The sequence below is a fragment of the Protopterus annectens genome, chromosome 3.part0 (genome assembly GCF_019279795.1).
Source record: "Protopterus annectens isolate FY-2018-M chromosome 3.part0, PAN1.0, whole genome shotgun sequence".
Classification (NCBI taxonomy): Eukaryota; Metazoa; Chordata; order Ceratodontiformes; family Protopteridae; genus Protopterus; species Protopterus annectens.
This window is the reverse complement of record NC_056731.1, coordinates 1,066,677,182-1,066,696,915: the sequence shown is the minus strand read 5'-3', so window position 1 is coordinate 1,066,696,915 and position 19,734 is coordinate 1,066,677,182.

Below are 19,734 nucleotides of genomic sequence, written 5' to 3'. Positions count from 1 at the left end.
TCATCATCATTGTCCAATTGATGATCTGGCACAGGTCTCATGTTCTGTCAAATATGAACACAGGAATAAAAATTTTCTATATGTAATAGGCACTAACTTAAAATCGATGAATAAAGGAAAACACATACTAAAGGTACACAATCTACATGTTGTAAGTGTTATGTATGTGATGTTACACTACTGGCAGACAGTAGTGTAACCATTAAATATTGGATGTTATACTACTGTCTGACTTTATCCAAGTATAACATCTAACGTGATGTCTGTCATGCATCCAATCCATAATAAATTACAACATAGTGTGTAACATACATCACAGTCATTTGCAAAACATGTCTGAAATAAAAACCTAGACTGTGATAAGGCATGCACAGAAATGCATATGCCAGTTAAAATACCTTTCCATTTAGTATGTATATAGGCAGACATCATACACATGATGTGATCCTGCACAAAGTGTCACTATGACAGGTCTGTTACAAAACATGACAGTAGTCATATGCATATCTATTGTGTAACAAATTACACATTAAGCTATACACAATAAATGCTACTGAAGCATAATGAATGTGTTGGAAAGGAAGTCCCTCTCACAATACTGGTATGTATGTGGATGTATTACATGTGGCAAGTCTTCCTATATTGCCACATCTAACTATTGCATCACAGTATGTATTGACATGTGTCACATATCTCAATCAATCTTTAAGGCAGACATCTGAAACAACTACTATATGATATGCAAATAGCAACACCAAAACTCATGAAACTGGGCATGTGTAATGTTTCCCAATGAACATCATATTATGGAACATTTGTTCTGACAATATAACAGTGACCATATATGGACAACAAGTTCTATTATATGTTGTTTAACAAAAGACACAAAGGCACAATAATTGCAAGTGTACTATCATAGTTATGCAACATTCTAACTGTCATATTCTGATAATATAAATTGAAGGCTATGAACGAGTCAGTGTGACCATCATACATTGTCATTAAATTACTGTGGTATATTGCATGGAATGTCGTACATCTGTTATTGCTTGCTCATTCACTGATGTATCACCTTTCAGTATGAATGCAAAACACACGTGCACAGCACACAGACATATATATCATTAATTTGAAAAATAAGTTATGTCATGTCACTCTAGCATGCAAGACTGAGATGAGACCCAATTCCAAAAAATTTGGTGCAAGCTGACAGTAAAACTTCATGAATGCTACCAGATAAGCCATACAACAATGCCAATCATAAACCCTGAGAAAAAATCCTTTGCAACATTGCTTGCATTCTTTAGTCATTATGTGCCTCATACATTTATATTGAGGTGTTAATATAACATTTACACTTCCACTATAACTCATCATTATGTGAAACTAATATGTTGTGTTTACATGTCATGGTTAAAATATGTATGTAAAAATAAATTGCAATGTTAGCAATCCAAGGTAAACTTCAAATGTATAGGCAAATGAAATGAGCAATGCAGCATGGTTAATAAATGACATCGAATTAGGATATAATCAGAATAGAAATTGAAAGCTGAAGAAAAATGGCACTAGCTACAAGCACAGTAACAGAAAGTAATATCTAGAATTTATGTACAAATGTATTACTGTCACTGCCTACATTTGTTTTATGTTTCCATATGTACTTGCACAGTAAAAACAATGTAATGATAATCCTGATGATAGTATTCGACACCTGAGACATAAGATAAATCTAGGCATGGCCTGTGACACACCAGTAGCAAAGAATAATACATAATGTTGGCTTAACAAACCATTATAGTACAGTTATTGAGCATTGTAAGACAAGTGGGACTCAAGAACTATTTGTCAATATATGTCAATAAAGGTCTGCTAGCAGTATCAGTAATGCAGAGTCAGCAGACACCCATTCAATAACTGAATAGGTGGACTATGAACAATTCAATAACAACCACTGGTATACATACGAGTTTATTACTGCCAAATGCACAAACAGCAGTAACAGGAGAAGTAACAAACTGGCAATAGTGCCTGCATATTTGAACTGCTTCTTACTGAAATTGTTACACCTTGTTTGCTGTAGCATAGACTAGATCCAGGCCTGCTGAATCTAGCTTTGTTTGTATAACTTGCACACTAATCCAGGCATTCTTTAAAGTATTCAATTGTATTTATTACTGCTTGGTAGTAACTTGATTAAAGTGTAGCTATCATTCTAAGTCTTTTGGATTAAGCACTTGGGCTTCAGACCAGTTGTTTTACATTAGGAAGGTTTGTGGCATGCACTGTGGTGGCAGGACAGATAGCTTACATCCTTCTAAGTTGGGAACTGCTGACTGAGGGCTCAGTGTCTTTTATTCTAAAAGTGTATTAGTTCTGGTTTAAGCACTTGGGCTTCAGGTCAGTTATTTTACATTAAGAAGCTTCGTGGTCTGCACTCTTGTGGGAGGAGAGGCTGGACTCTGCCCTTCTGAGCTGGGGATTTCTGGTTAAAGGCTTATAGTGCCTGCATATTTGAACTGTTTCTTACTGAAATTGGTACACCTTGTTTGCTGTAGCATAAACTAGATCCAGGCCTGCTGAACCTAGCTTTATTTGTATGCTTGTTGTTTGTTTGCTTGTTATTTCCCTGAAATGCTAATTCCACCTAAAACATGGCTTTTCAGTGCTTCTGTGGATCCCTAGTGATATCTGCATTGCTTACTGTACTTATTTCCTTGTTTCACTTGAAAGAAAGTTACTGTTTGTCATTTTTGCATTTATGTTACCTGTAACACATTGCATTTAAGTTACCTGGCACTTGCTCACTAAATCAATTATATAAGTCAGCACTAAAAAATTAAAAACACTACACCCTCACAAACTCCCCTTGAGTACCTTGATCCCCATTGGCCCTTTTTTCAATTATAAAGGAATTCCCAATACTATTCTAGCATGTCCAAAGGTCAGTTGTCAATCTCTCCAGTCCAGCTGGTGAATCTGGGAATCTTGAGGCAATGTTACAACTGCCTCATGTACACAGACAACCCTCTCCTCCACCCAACAAATTCCAACACATGTGAGAGATGCAACCATATAGCTAAACTAGAGGCTAAGCTCTTTCAACTCAGTACCGGCATAACCAGTCAGGAGGAGAATGAAACCACACTCACTACAATTCCAGTCTCACATAGACCTACCACAACAGCAAATCAAACACATAAACACACTAAAACATACTCAGAGGCTCTAAATAAAAGTCTGCCTAAGCAGCAGAGACTTCCAAAGCAGACACCCAAGCAATCACTACCCCAAAACAAAACACGTGCAACACATAGCTCACAAAGCCAGTGTGCCGAACAGTCAAAGCCCTTAAGGCTAAACAACACACCTGATACACTTGTAATAGGTGACTCTATCGTCAGGCACACTGACGTCCCGCTCACCAGGCTGAACAAGGAGAAGGTCACGGTGAGCTGCCTGTCGAACACTAGGATCCGCCACATAACACAAGCACTCAGGTCACTCCAAGGCAAGTACAAATATGACTCAGTCATTGTCCATGCTGGTGTGAATGACCTTAGACGTACCTCCCTGGACTACATGAAAAGAGACATAGAGGAGATCTCTGAGCATGTAGCCCAGGCCAGTATGACCCTGACCTTGAGTAGCATCTTACCCTCACCAAGAATGATGCCACAATATGAAGACAAGATGATCAATTTCAACAATTGGCTTAAGTATTGGTATCATTCAAAGGGGATCCAATGCCTGTCAGCCTGGGATGACATGCTCGACAAGCCACGATGCTTCGCTAGGGACGGCTTGCACCTGTCACCCCTGTGCTTTCAGATATTGGCAAAGACTCTTGCTACCCCCATAGTGCCTTTTTTAGGCAAGGCTCAAAAGACAAACCCACCTCCATAGGTATCACAAGGGATAAGAAACTAAGAGTAATGCTACTCAACGCCAGAAATCTAAACATCAAGATGCATGCACTCGAAACTCTCCTTAGCATGAAGAACATCGATATCTGTGCAGTAACAGAAACCTGGATCAAGGCTCCCGAGAGCACCCCAGCACTACCAGGTTATACCTCATTCCATGCTTTTCGGCCTCAAAACTTGGACCGAACCACAAAAGGAGGGGGAGTATCAATATTTGTCAAAGATACCCACACCTCCCGGTTGGTGGCACAGCACGAAGCATCAGGGACCATCCATGTGCAACTAACAGTGGGTAAAACTGCCTTCCAGTTTATAGCCTGCTACAGACCACCTTCCCAAACCCAGGAACCCCACTCGGCCTTCCTGAGAACACTGGAAAATATGAAGGTCTCTCCAAACACCATTATATTGGACGACTTCACCTACCCAAACATAGACAGGGAGCATTACTCTAGCTCCAACACCTTAGCCCAAAGGTTCCTAGAATTTATAAATTCAAATGCTATGGAACAACTTGTTACCACTCCCACAAGAGGGGAAAACATATTGGACCTGATCATCACCAACATGGGGACTCTATGCTCCAGACCAGAAGTGTATCCCTCATTGGTAAGATCAGACCATAAACTGATCTCACTGGATATTCACATCCCGACCCCACCTCCTGCCCAGAAAACCACAGTGAAAAACTTCTCTAAAGCAAATTTCACACTCCTCAAATCCAAAGTGGAATCCTTCAAAGCCCCCGGGCCTGTGGAAAATATGGCCCAGACCGCAGAATCCTTTATAAACGCATTCTATGAACACCTTCAGGAATGCATGGATCATGCAATCCCAAATAAAACCAAGACCAAATCCTCCAAAGGCAGACGTCCTGTCTGGTGGACACCAGCCATAAACAAACTATACAATAGAAGGAGAAAGCTACTACATGAAAGAGCAAAATCCCAAAAAGGGAAGGCATCTCTGATCAGTATTAGCAAAATCTACGGGCACTCATAAAATCGTCTAAGGCCAGCTTCGAGAGAAAAAGTGCACAGGACACTAAGGATAATCACAAGGCTTTCTTTAGTTATGTTAGGAACCTGGGTGGGAATTCCCAGATATGCTCAGAATTAGTCCAAAATGACAAAAAATACACCGAACCCACAGACATTGCCAACATCCTAGCTGACAGGTTCAGCGCAAACTTCTCCCCCCTCTCCCCACCAAAAGGGCAAATATCTATCCCAGTAGAATGCTGCCCCCCCTGACATCTCAGATGCTCAAGTAAGAGCCGCCCTCTCCAAAGCAAAAAACACAGCATCAATGGGACCAGACGGTGTCCCGGGCTGCATCCTACATGAACTCCAAGAAGAGCTAAACCCAAACATAAAACTACTGTTCAATCTCAGCCTTATTACAGGATATGTACCCAAAGAGTGGAGTACAGCAACAGTGGTCCCTCTCCACAAAGGTGATGCCTCAACGGATCCTGGAAACTATCGCCCCATAAGCCTGACTAGCTTGGTCTGCAAAGCTATGGAAAGGATCATCATGGACCTCATAAATAAAGATATTGGGGACCTACAGACACTGGATCCTACCCAGTTCGGCTTTGTTAAGGGCAGATCCTGCCTCTTACACCTGGTCAATTTCTTTGAAACAGTCACCAAGGCCATTGACGAGGGGAAGGTGGTCCACACAGCCTACCTGGACCTCGCAAAAGCCTTGGATACTATACCCCACTCGGGCATTATAGAAAAGCTCACCAGCTTAAATATAAACCCCTATGTCACTAGATGGGTTGCAAACTGGCTCAAGGATAGAACCCACATGGTTAGAATTGCTGGAGCCATGTCAGACTCCAAACCAGTTACAAGTGGCATCCTACAAGGCTCAGTCCTGGGACCTCTCTTGTTCAGTATATATTTCTCGGAGGAACAGGCCAACATGGAAGAACTGTGGCTGACCAAGTTCGCAGATGACTGCAAACTGGGCACCATAATCGACTCTCCAGCCGACACAAGCATCCTCCAAAAGGGCCTCATAGAAACAGACAACTGGTGCCAGAGCCATGGCCTCAAGCTAAATGCCAAAAAGTGTATAGTCATCCCCTTTGGCAAAAACAAAGTGCCAACAAATTACCACATAGGTGGTAATCCATTAAGTACAGAAGTAATTAGGGACCTGGGGACCCAAGTTGATAGCAATCTCTCATTTGACAACCACGTGACCAAAGTGGTTAGAAAAACATTTTATATAGCCCACCTAATCATGAAGGGATTCACATCTAGATCAGGGGAGGTCATCGTGCCTCTTTACTCATCCCTCATCAGGCCCATAATTGAGTACAATGCCCCTTTTGGGATGTACCTTACCAGATACCTGTAGCAACTGGAAAGACCCCAAACGTACCTCACCAAGAGGATCTAAGGGCTCAAACAGATGCCATATGCTGCCCGGTTAAAGAAACTCCAGCTCTACTCAGTGGCATACCGACTGCTCAAAGGCGATCTGTGCCTGACGTATAAAGCCATGTCCAACCCGGAATTAATGGACATGCTGCACCTCAGAAAATCCAAATCCCATCGAGCTACGCGCTCGAGAGACTTGAACCTCAACACTGAAATAAATAGGACATGCTGGAGGGACAGATTCATAACCCAGAGGCTCCCTTCACTCTGGAATAAAATCCCTGTCCAAGTTAGGCAGAGTCCCTCATTGACTCTCTTCAAGAGGAATCTTGATGAGTGGATGGGAGATCGTAGGTTTACCCCGGGTATCACTTCTGTGTCACTGTTAGACAGAGGCACAGTATACTAACCTCAAAAAAGGGCATAGCAAAATTAATTTAAAATGGGTGGCAAAAGCCAAACACACTCTGCCTAGGCTTATAAATGCCCTAGGGCAGATAGCCTAGTATGAACCTATGAACCTATGAACCTATGAACATATACAAAACAGGCAAGGCAAAACCAATCTGCCAGGTGGACACAGATATATATCAATTACTTTGTGCATATAAACAGCATATACGCTCAGTGTAATAACAAATATCTGTTAATAACATATAATAACACTTTCCACTGATATTTATATAAACACTAATGTTATTCACAGTAAATCCCTTTCCATTACACATACAAAGATGCTTTATGGGAAGTCAGAAATAACATTAGCTTGCTTGAATATCATAGGTGATACTTGTAGATTGCATCCAGTTTTCTCCTTTTCTTTGCCATAATCTTCAAGTATTCATAGCACTGACAGTGAACTATCAGTGAATGAATTTGCAAAATGTGATATTGTATTGTTTGGCAATGCTTGCTAACATGTACTGATAACCAGTTTTTCACTCCTTTTTTCAACATAACCATCATTATATACTGAGCTTACGCAATCTTTATGTTGGTGTAATACATCATCTTTTCCTGTTTGCTGAAGATCTTTCCCGGAACAGAGCCTTGTGCATAGAGCATATACACAGGCTTGAGGAGCAGTGAAGTGAGAAAGGTATGTGTTATAACTTTCCACATTTTTGTCTACATGAATAGTATTAACATCTTTAGATCTTCAGGTTTAGATGTGTATTCTTATGTTCACACTATAAGTCAGAAACCTACCTGTCTAACTAAGTGATCTTCACATCTTTGCAAGAACTGATGGAAATGAAATAATTTGCAGCTATGAACATGCAGAGAGGCAATACACAAATTAACAGGTGTACCAATCTAAGATGACATTTTCTAAGTGTACAGAGATAACTAACCATCTGGATAAAGACCCACCAGTGTACACAGTCAGACTTCCAACTGTCACAGTTTGCAATAAAATATTTGTCTGCACTTGCAACACATAAATAGCCATTAAAGGACTTCCTGTACAAATATGTTATTTAAAGCTACATGTGTACCTTATTTGTTAACAAACTTTTGTGCAATTTTAAACTGCAGATGTAACATGTATTAATCAGCACTCAGTCATACAGCTTTATTAACAGAAGTGTGCGTATATGATGTTCCTAGAAGCTTTGCAGATAACAGATGTGTATAGTCATCCATGGCCTAAGCACTACATGTTGCAATGCACCATAGCCATACTAGATGCATACAACTATGTACCTTATAAGCTACCAAACAAATCTAGATCTTCCATAAGTGATGTGCAATAGTAAATGAATTATTGGCAAAAACCATTAAAAAATGGGCCACAGAGGAATGTAAACTCACACATAAGCAATCGACATTATACTGTCCTATTGCTCATTGTTTAAAAAATGGGCTACACAGGAATGAAAAACCCACACATAAGCAAATAGCATTCATATGGTCTTATTGCTTAACTATTTGAGCTAATGGATATCATATTTTTGTTAATGGCATCAATGGAATAACAATGCAATGTGCATTTATCAGTGTTATAAAACTATCATGTGTCAGCACACTGAGTTTAACTTTCGAAGGTTTGCTTAAAAATAATTGTGTAATAAATCACCATGACATGAATTATTGTACAACCTTTAGTTTCAAACCTATATTTGTAAATCAGGTATGAGTGCAGTTTCCACTTAATGTAATAACCCTAAAGCCATAAGGCAGCATTTACAGATCCACACTTCTAGGGCTTGCATTATGTTTACAAGACTCACACATATTTCACTCATGATGACCTGCATTGATATTACATTCATTATACTGATGAAAGTAGACATGGATTATAAAAGACTGTTGTGATTTTTAAACTTTAATGTTTACTAATGTATGCATTACCCAGAATTTACACATACAGAAGTATACTGTAAGATGTTTCCAGAAGCTAGACATAGGTGTCAGTGCATCATGTACATACTATTTAAAAATCTGTACTATATAAGTTACCAAACCAATATAGATCTTCCATATGTGATGCGCAATAATACATGAATTACTGACAAATTGTTTAAAAAATAGGCTACACAATCCAGTCCACAAATATGTGAATGACGTTCACTTTGCCATATTGCTTAGCCAGTTGAGCTAAGGGATATCACAATTCATTAGATGTTTTAAAAGCAGACATTATGGAATAACAGTAAAATCATTATGTTTGAAGTCAGTATTAATATACATTCCTGTGTAATGTTTACACTGGCCTAGTGTAGTTGTGGATAACTTTAGAATGTGTCGACATGTGACTATCAGCTTTGATGAGCAGAAGAAAATTTACTCCATGTAAATTACTGTGACTGATACAGATACTCATGAAAATCACTTGAAACACAATGGATCACATAAGCAGATATGCTTAGTACAAGCATATATGATAATGTAGGTGTTCAAGTGTGGAGTTTGAAACTTGCCGTAGGCATCAGTGGATGGTGTAGGGCCTTGTCATCTCATCGGCAAAGATTTTCTACATCCCTCTTATGTAGGTCATCATATCAGTTGCAGACATGCACACCAGTCCAGTAGATCACAGTTCATCTGTGGTGCTCCCTCACAATCGGTTCCAGATGTCAAACGTCACAACGTTCTTGGGGTGTGCTCTCCTTTTGTACTTGTGTCATCTGGCTGGTTTCCTCTTCTGTGCAGTTCAGCACCAGGACTCATCAAGCCTCCTCTCCACTGACATTGTCAGTATGGGTGTTGATGCTTTTTATAAAACTGCCTTCCTAAATGCTAACTGAGATCCCACTCAGTTCCCAGATAGCAATAGTATGATAAGAATATGTATCAATATTACATTTTAAAGTAAGTGTAAGACGGCGTCAGACTATTGAAGCACATTATTGCATGTGTTACAGATATTCCCATTTATTGATAACTATTGGGAAGGTGCACTAAGTACTGTACACTTACACTGAGCTATTGGTAAATGCACCGAGAATCAAGAACTTACAAGTATGTTCATTAATGGGATTCCAAAACATTGAATGCTAATGAACCCCATTAATTATGTATGGTGCAAATGTTACTTAAAAGCTGTGTGCCCATAGCTAACATTACTCTGAGATATAGCTAAATCAGAGCTAGCTTCCAGAGATAAGCTGTCACCTGTTTGCACTGTAGGGGTAGAATACAGTGCTATTAATGTATAGTTATGTTCTCAATGTGCTGTGTAAAATAATTGAAACGTTTTTATGAATCTGTTTTTTTTTTTTAATTCTCTGCATTACAATCTGCATAAAGAAGGATGAATAGACTTCCATAATAGGCAGGCATATGGGCACATGTCCATCAGTACCAAGGAGATTTTCCCCATATGCAGTTTTATAGCTACAAACAAACTGCACCATTAAAGTACAGATAAGAACAGAATCAACATATATCCATAGCTAATGCAGAAAAACATGTAAAGTCTGAAGCGTGTTTGTGGAGGCCAACAATTTACATAAGTCGTATGCTCATTGACTGATTTACGGATACTTTCTGATGCTGAATTATATAGTAGTAGTTGTGATAGCATTCAATGGGATATAGGCAATATTAGGATGTCATAGCATTTATGTTATTTCTTGTGCTGATAAGTAGTCAGGAATTCAAGTACTGGAATTGTGGCACATTGGTTATGGTGGCATCCACTTACAGGGATTCAAAACCAATCTCATTATATATGAGCTGTATAAACTTGTTGAATGGATTGACAGCTGTACGCATGTATGTTGATGATGTTAGACTATATGGATCATGTCTTCAGACATGCTTTTAATGTTCGTTCTGATTATCTGTACATGACAGAGAAATACATGACATGGACTTTTTTGCATAGCTATGCGATGTAAATGAGAGGCAAGCCATTTATTTGATACATGCTTTTATCATTGATATGTAAATATGTGTGCCTCGGTAGGAATTCTAAATGTGCATGTCACCCTGCCTTCCAGATGTTGAACTGCAGTAGTACTGACAATTTCTCACATAGAGAAATGAGATTATTTTAGAGGCTCTGCATCAACATGGACGCATGCAGGCGATCAAGTCGTGACACATCTGACAGATGATAAATGCTGTTGGTGGTCACAATGCATCTAGAAAGGTTGGCCGTTGATGATGCTCTGACATACGTGGGTGAGGAATGCCACTGAATGTGGGCCACCATTGCTTTCCCTGTATGAGATAATGATATATTCCTGGAATTCCATCATAACACCTGCCAGGAAAGCCAAATAACTGTGATGGTATTGAGGCAGGTGTTCCAGGATGAACAGGTATGCCCAATGTTCATTGTGCAGCATACACCAATCATCAATGAAGTACATTATTACACAATTCTTGAAGTATTGTTATATTTTTATTACAGCAGCAGAACTACACCATGGATGTGGATGAGCAATGCAAGGTTTATAGCATTTTATTTTACCAATACAATACAGACATGACACTGTAAGCAACATGTGTGAAGTGTTTTTCACTTGCATAGGCCCATTAACATCTGAACATCAGCAATACATGCCTTGTAAATGCCTCCATATCCTGTTATTGTGATCCGTTGTTGCTGTGTGGATCTGCCTCCTGTCATGACTGTGGAGTATATTTTTATTTTTATTTTACATTTGTTGACCGGGCTAGTCTAGCTGGATATATTTCCATTTTCAGTAGAGGCCCGGGGAGAAAAGCTCCACATAAAACATATCAAACAGACATGATAATAATAAACACATAGAATACAAAAAAAGGAAAAAAAAATTGAATAAAAATTGGTAATACAAATGGTATTTGTATAAATATGTATTTTATTTGTATACATTTTATAATTCCATAATGTTACAGTCCTATGGCTTTTCAAAACAACAAGCAGGACTTTCACATAACTCCTATGTATCTAGGGATTTATCTATTTGAATGTCTATGTCTATATATACACATTAGATTTCTTAGTAGGAATGTATATATGTAAATATCAGCTATGATCTAGGTCTATGATCATTATACATAAGGTTCATCTTGATGTGCCATATTTGGATTCAGTGCATCTTGTTACTTAGGATATTTATTATAAGATCCCATGTTAACAGATGTTATTAGATAAAATCTACAAATCTTGTTGTTCATTTATTTAATATAATAAATACCGTCATGTTTCTTAAAGTATGTTATATAGGCTTATATGACTGTGATTTTAGGCATCTCATATATAGTAATTTAATGAAGCTAAAAAAATTTTAACGAAATCATAAAAACTTTTTATAGTATTGATATATATGGGTATTTGCTTGTGCATGTAGATGAATGTATGTCTCGTAGAGATCAACAATATTATGTATATCTATATTAGTTGACATAACATAACAATTAACTGTTTAAGTAACTAACTAATATGCCATGTACTTAATGATATACATTATTTTCAACATCTTGTATGTCATATACACCTACATTTATATATTAGATTTCTATTTGGGCAACGAGAATAAAATTAACAGTTATGTAACTGTTAAAAACAGTACATACACATCGCTTATTTTATCTAGGCTAGTATACATAGCACCTTGAGAAAGAAAAAGAAAGATGCGTTAACAACTTTTTTCCATTGTACATTACTTTATATACTATATTACAGTACAATGTCGTATTAAAAATTGTTAGCTATAAGCTATCCATAATGCGCTCTATGCACTAAATGATTACTATTTACTGCAGGATCAAGCTCCGTTACTGGTTGCCAGGTTCAGCTTGCTTATATTGCATTTACTTAAATCAGGATATACTGCATGACGTAAAGGAGAGACATGCCCATTAAGTGTAAGTTATCGTATAATAACGCTATGTTAAAAACTGTTTAGCTTTAATTTATTTATAATGCATTTCATGCACTTGACATCTACTTTACACTTTATGATCACGCCACACCATTGGCAGTCTGCTTCAGTTTGTTTACGTTGCATTCATGCATTTGACAGTTACTATGCACGAAATTCTAATATCAACATATCAATTTTTAGGATAAAATCAAGTGGTTTATAGTGCCATGTATATCTTTTAAAAAATGCTGTTTAAATAGATTGATCAAAAATGATGTTTTAAAGCAGTGATCGTATTTGTTTGTGACTATATCAAATGCGCGTTTCCTTATTCAGGATATTGATGGTTTAGTTATTTCAACTGTTGGTGAATCTTCACAGTTTGATTAATTAATTGATTAGATAACTAATTGTCAATTAAAGTTACTCTTCCCGCCTTAGTCAGTTTAAATAAGGGAGAGTTTTGTATGTTTTTTATATCTGAAGAAGCTTAGGCTGTCCTACGCGAAAGCGCTCATTTGTTTGTCCATGGAATAAATCTTTTTTACTTTTATTACGGAGACTTTGCAAGTGGATTATTTGAACTTTTATTTTGTGATCGTGGTTAGACTACCGTTTGCTGCTATACTATCATCATTTATCTTGTGACGGTGAGCCTATTTAGTATTGGAGCTGTTTCTTGTTTTTTTGGGTTTCCTTGACCGTTTTGTCACAGCTCCATACCCACGATGGAGACAGCAGATATATGAATTACATTAACGACCGGAGACGAGGGACACCACCAGATCATGGGAGAACATTATACATCACGATGGGAACCCTTTATTGGCTCTGGATTTTGCAAATACCAACGAAGCTGTTAGCAGTTCAAGTAATGGTGAGAATTTAAATGAATTCTACACTTTAAGTAAATCATTTGAAGATGACTTGTATAGATTGCAATGTCTGGTGTGGCAAAGGCTACATCTAGAAGCCTGTCTACATTTCAAGGTGGCTATCCCCAGCAGGACTTGAATATAGACTTGGGCTTCAGATATATGAAATTACTTATACAGTATTTTCAGCCATCAGAAATTGAGTTACGCAACAAGGCAGACACTACTTACAAAGAGCTAATTGAGCGCTTTAGCTCGGATTTTTGTATAAATAAATTGAATAACATTTGCACGCAAGTCAATGCTTTTAGCATTAGACTTAAACAAATTAAGCAAAAGAAGTTAATGAGAGATCATAATGATTTTCAATGTGGCCAGATCTTTGTTTGGCCTAGAACTCACAGCAATGACATTAACAATGAAGTAGCTTCTTCAGCCAATCATCTGGTATCGAAGAATGTAATGAACAATCATACATTGACTGCATCTCTACCAGATATTTCACCTTCATCTATTCCTAGTTTGCTGGAAAATAGAGAACCTGCGCTAGTTACACAAACTGGCATCAATAACCCTGTAGATTCTATGGGCACTGATACCCCTCCACCCAATCAATTAGCACTCTTAGATAAGAACGTTGCTTCTATGCTTGGGGCCATACCTAAGGCTCCAACTAATGACAATGCTCGTTTTTTACCTTACCCTGTCAAGCAGAATTTCCAGAACAGGGGGCGATCGAACAGCAGAGGCCCAAGAAAAAGAAAGCTATCAGGGGAGAGATTCGGACAGACAAGGAGAACAAGGCATTGACTGACCTGGTTTATAATTTCTCTGACGTGGATTTGGATGATACAGAAGTTAACATCTTAAACAAAGGCCTTAACTTCATTCCAGCTTGCCTTGGCATTCTGAGTGAAACGCTTATTGATTTAAGACTCTTTTGTCGTAGGCTGTCTTTAAAATTATTGTTTAAAGATCAACAACAGGTCAACACCTATGACAGTAAGTCACTCCAGTTTAAACCCAAGAGTAACTTTATACCAAATATGCCTGGTCATATAGAGTGTTTTTTGAAGCTTTGTGAAACAGATTTTTACACTCTTTTTTTCCACTAAAGCAAATAAGGCAGCATACTACAATTTAACTTTATTTGAAAACAAGTCACTCAATGACCTTAAACATAGGAATGATATAATTGTTAAACCTGCCGATAAAGGTGGTGGGGTAGCAGTAATGAACACTTCTGATTATATAGCAACCATGCTCTCTATGCTTACTGACCTAGATACATATAAAGAAATACATATTAAAGAGGTTGATCAAATTATTTATAACATCCATGATACCCTATATGATTTGGTCATGTGTAGGCAGATTAGTAAAGAGATTTACAAGTTTTTTCATATTGAAAATCCAGTTCTACCCATCATTAAGGGTTTGCCTAAGATCCACAAGAATATAGCCCCCATACCCATGAGACCTATTGTATCAGGGGAGGACTGGGCAACCTATAACATCTCCACCTTTATTGAACATTTACTGAAACCTATTGTTGGGTCATTCCCATCCATATTGAGAGACACGTATCGGCTGCTAGATTATTTAGATAACATAACACTTAATATTGATCAATATGAATATCTTCTCATCACTTTAGACGTCAAAAATCTATTTACTTGCATACCTAATGATGCAGGTATACAATCTATTCATGATATACTCACCAATGAGTCAACATATAGTAGTGACAGAAACATTCTCATTTGTCAACTGCTAGATTTGGTGTTGAATAATAATGTCTTTGTGTTTGGTGAGAAATGATACTTGCAGAAATGGGGTGTTGCCATGGGCACACCCTGTGCTAATTCATACGCAAATTTGGTGGTTTTAGACTGGAAGATAAATCATGTATTTACACATCCCATGTTCAGCAGGGTCAAGATGTATAAACGCTTTGTAGATGACATTCTAGTCATCTGGGAGGGTACACAAACAGAATTCAATTTATTTTGGTCAGACATAGAATCCACTACCTCATTTCTTACGTTCACACAAGAAAGCTCTGCAGTATGCATTCCATTCTTAGATGTGTTACTCACAATTAGTGATATTAGACGAGTCACATCTTCCCTATATAGAAAATCAGTTTGGAAAAACACGATACTTAAGTATGATAGTATGCACCCCAGATATACATTCTCTGGTATTATTAAAATACAATTTATAAGAATAAAGAGACTCTGTAAAGAAAAGCATTTATTGCTAACAGAGGCTGACCTGATGGAATCTTTGTTTAAAGACAGAGGATACAATTTGAACATGGTGAAGGACATCAGATCCATGGTATTGGATCCCGAGACATCTACCACTCCTAACATTAATTATAATTATAAATGTAGAACACGATTCAATACACACTTCTCGGGCAAATTGCTCAGATATACCATCAAATATATGAGTGATGTTAAGAGCATTCAAGGGGTGGTTTCACGTAACTGGAATGTCCTAACCATGGATAGTGCAACTAGAGAACTAGTAGGAGAAAGACCCAGATTTCTATATAGAAACTGTAGCAATTTAAAAAGGATTCTATGTAAAGATCCATCACCTGGCACAACTATCACTGCTCCCAATAGGACACATCTAGGAACTTTTCCATGTAATAACTGCAATAGATGTGGATACATCACTTCCACTCAGGAATATTTTCATCCACATATGAATTACAGGTTCTTTCCTAGATTTATTGCCACTTGTGACATGAAGAATGTGATATATCTTGCTCATTGTTTAGGATGTGAAGCCTTCTATGTAGGCCTTACAAAAAGAAAACTCAGTGACAGGATTTACAATCACCTGTATGACATCAGGAAGGGCAATGAGAACAACGCACTGGCCAAACATGACAGAGCATCCTACACATTCTTCTTTTCAGTTTCGAGTGTTAGAAGTAGTAGCTTTAAATCCAAGAGGTGGTGATGAAGTGAACAGGTTGGCCAAGGCTGAATTAAATTGGATTCTGAAACTGGGGGCACACTTACACCCAGGTTTGAATAACTTTATTTCCATCAAACCCATACTTTAATGTATCCAAATATATATACAGACTAGAATACCTCTATTTCCTTGTGACTCACAAGGAAATACATTAGAGTGTTATATACATCTTTGACACAAAACCTCGTCAGTACAATACATTTCTTGAACATATCTCTATTAAGCCATTGGAATACATCTAATGTAGATTCTCATAAGCTAATAGTATATATACAATGGTTGATATTTATGACAATCAAGATCTTCACATTCAATGAAGATTCATTATTTGTCATTTTATTGATATCCTATCAATTTTATAATTCCATAATGTTACAGTCCTATGGCTTTTCAAAACAACAAGCAGGACTTTCACATAACTCCTATGTATCTAGGGATTTATCTATTGGAATGTCTATGTCTATATATACACATTAGATTTCTTAGTAGGAATGTATATATGTAAATATCAGCTATGATCTAGGTCTATGATCATTATACATAAGGTTCATCTTGATGTGCCATATTTGGATTCAGTGCATCTTGTTACTTAGGATATTTATTATAAGATCCCATGTTAACAGATGTTATTAGATAAAATCTACAAATCTTGTTGTTCATTTATTTAATATAATAAATACCATCATGTTTCTTAAAGTATGTTATATAGGCTTATATGACTGTGATTTTAGGCATCTCATATATAGTAATTTAATGAAGCTAAAAAAATTTTAACGAAATCATAAAAACTTTTTATAGTATTGATATATATGGGTGTTTGCTTGTGCATGTAGATGAATGTATGTCTCGTAGAGATCAACAATATTATGTATATCTATATTAGTTGACATAACATAACAATTAACTGTTTAAGTAACTAACTAATATGCCATGTACTTAATGATATACATTATTTTGCAACATCTTGTATGTCATATACACCTACATTTATATATTAGATTTCTATTTGGGCAACGAGAATAAAATTAACAGTTATGTAACTGTTAAAAACAGTACATACACATTGCTTATTTTATCTAGGCTAGTATACATAGCACCTTGAGAAAGAAAAAGAAAGATGCGTTAACAACTTTTTTCCGTTGTACATTACTTTATATACTATATTACAGTACAATGTCGTATTAAAAATTGTTAGCTATAAGCTATCCATAATGCGCTCTATGCACTAAATGATTACTATTTACTGCAGGATCAAGCTCCGTTACTGGTTGCCAGGTTCAGCTTGCTTATATTGCATTTACTTAAATCAGGATATACTGCATGACGTAAAGGAGAGACATGCCTATTAAGTTTAAGTTATCGTACAGTAACGCTATGTTAAAAGCTGTTTAGCTTTAATTTATTTATAATGCATTTCATGCACTTGACATCTACTTTACACTTTATGATCACGCCACACCATTGGCAGTCTGCTTCAGTTTGTTTATGTTGCATTCATGCATTTGACAGTTACTATGCACGAGATTCTAATATCAACATATCAATTTGTAGGATAAAATCAAGTGGTTTATAGTGCCATGTATATCTTTTAAAAAATGCTGTTCAAATAGATTGATCAAAAATTATGTTTTAAAGCAGTGATCGTATTTGTTTGTGACTATATCAAATGCGCGTTTCCTTATTCAGGATATTGATGGTTTAGTTATTTCAACTGTTGGTGAATCTTCACAGTTTGATTAATTAATTGATTAGATAACTAATTGTCAATTAAAGTTACTCTTCCCGCCTTAGTCAGTTTAAATAAGGGATAGTTTTGTATGTTTTTTATATCTGAAGAAGCGTAGGCTGTCCTCTGTAGCTCATTTGTTTGTCCATGGAATAAATCTTTTTTACTTTTATTACGGAGACTTTGCAAGTGGATTATTTGAACTTTTATTTTGTGATTGTGGTTAGACTACCGTTTGCTGCTATACTATCATCATTTATCTTGTGACGGTGAGCCTATTTAGTATTGGAGCTGTTTCTTGTTTTTTTTGGATTTTCTTGTTTTTTTGGTAATACAAATGGTAATAAGATCAATAAAAAATTAAGGCACATAATCAATAATAGACATGACTAGGATTAAATCAGATTCACAGCATCTTACTTAATACTAACAGGCTATATCTTAAGGCTTCTGCTATAAAAGGAAAAAGTACAAGGAGGAGGAGAAGTAAAAGGAGTAGTGTTAGGTAAAAAGAAGGGAGGTGAAAGTAGTTAAGAAGTAAGAGAAAAAAGGGGTAGCAAGAGGAGATAGGAGAGGAGAGAGAAGTAGGTAGAGCAAACAGGATTAGAAGGAGGCAGAAAGATAGATAGTAAGTATAAGCACTCAGGGTTAGAGGTCAGATAAGGGGGTGGGGAGAGAAATCAGTCTGGTGTGTTACATGAGCATAGCCAGTGATTTTGGAAGTACAGTTTGATTTGTTGTTTGAAGAGGGGTAGAGATGTGATAAGAGTTAAATCCCTAGGTAGCAAATTCTAAGCTCGGCCTACAGTATTACTAAATAGAGAGTCTCCAGCAAGGTTGTGAGCCTTTATAGGTTTGGTCAAGAATTTACAAGCGGAACAAAGGAAGGTAAGATTATTATAAGGGAGTAAAAGCTGTGATAGTATAGGGGTGTTCTCAGGTTGGTATAGAATTTTGTTGGCAATAGTAAGTTGTGAGATTATAATATAGTTTTGTAGTTCAAGCCAGCCTAAGAGTTTCAGGTTAAGGCAGTGATGGGTTCTGAAAGGGTTACCAGTGGCGAAGCGGGCAATGTTATTATAGCAAGTTGCTAGTTTGTTTAGGTTAGTTTTCTTGAGGTTAGTGAAGATAGGAGAGGCATAGAAGAGAGTAGATAATAGATGGGAGTGGGCAATAGTAGCTCTAGCTGATGGGGTGAGGAATGGTTTAATACGGTATAAGGATCCTATCTTTCTATTTACTGATTTGATAGTGTTGTTGATGTGTTGATCAAAAGAGAGATTGTTATCAATGGTTATTCCTAGCAGTGTAGTTGTAGAGTCTGGAGAGATGACAGTGTTGTTGTTTGACAAGATGGAGAAATTAAATGGAGGGGTACGAATAGTGGGGGTGAAGAGAAGAAGTTTTTTTTTTAGCATTAAGGAGAAGATATCGTCTAGAAAACCATGTTTCTACAGTGTTAAAGATATTTTGGGTTTGTGAGATTAGATCAGAGGAGGAGGAGGATGC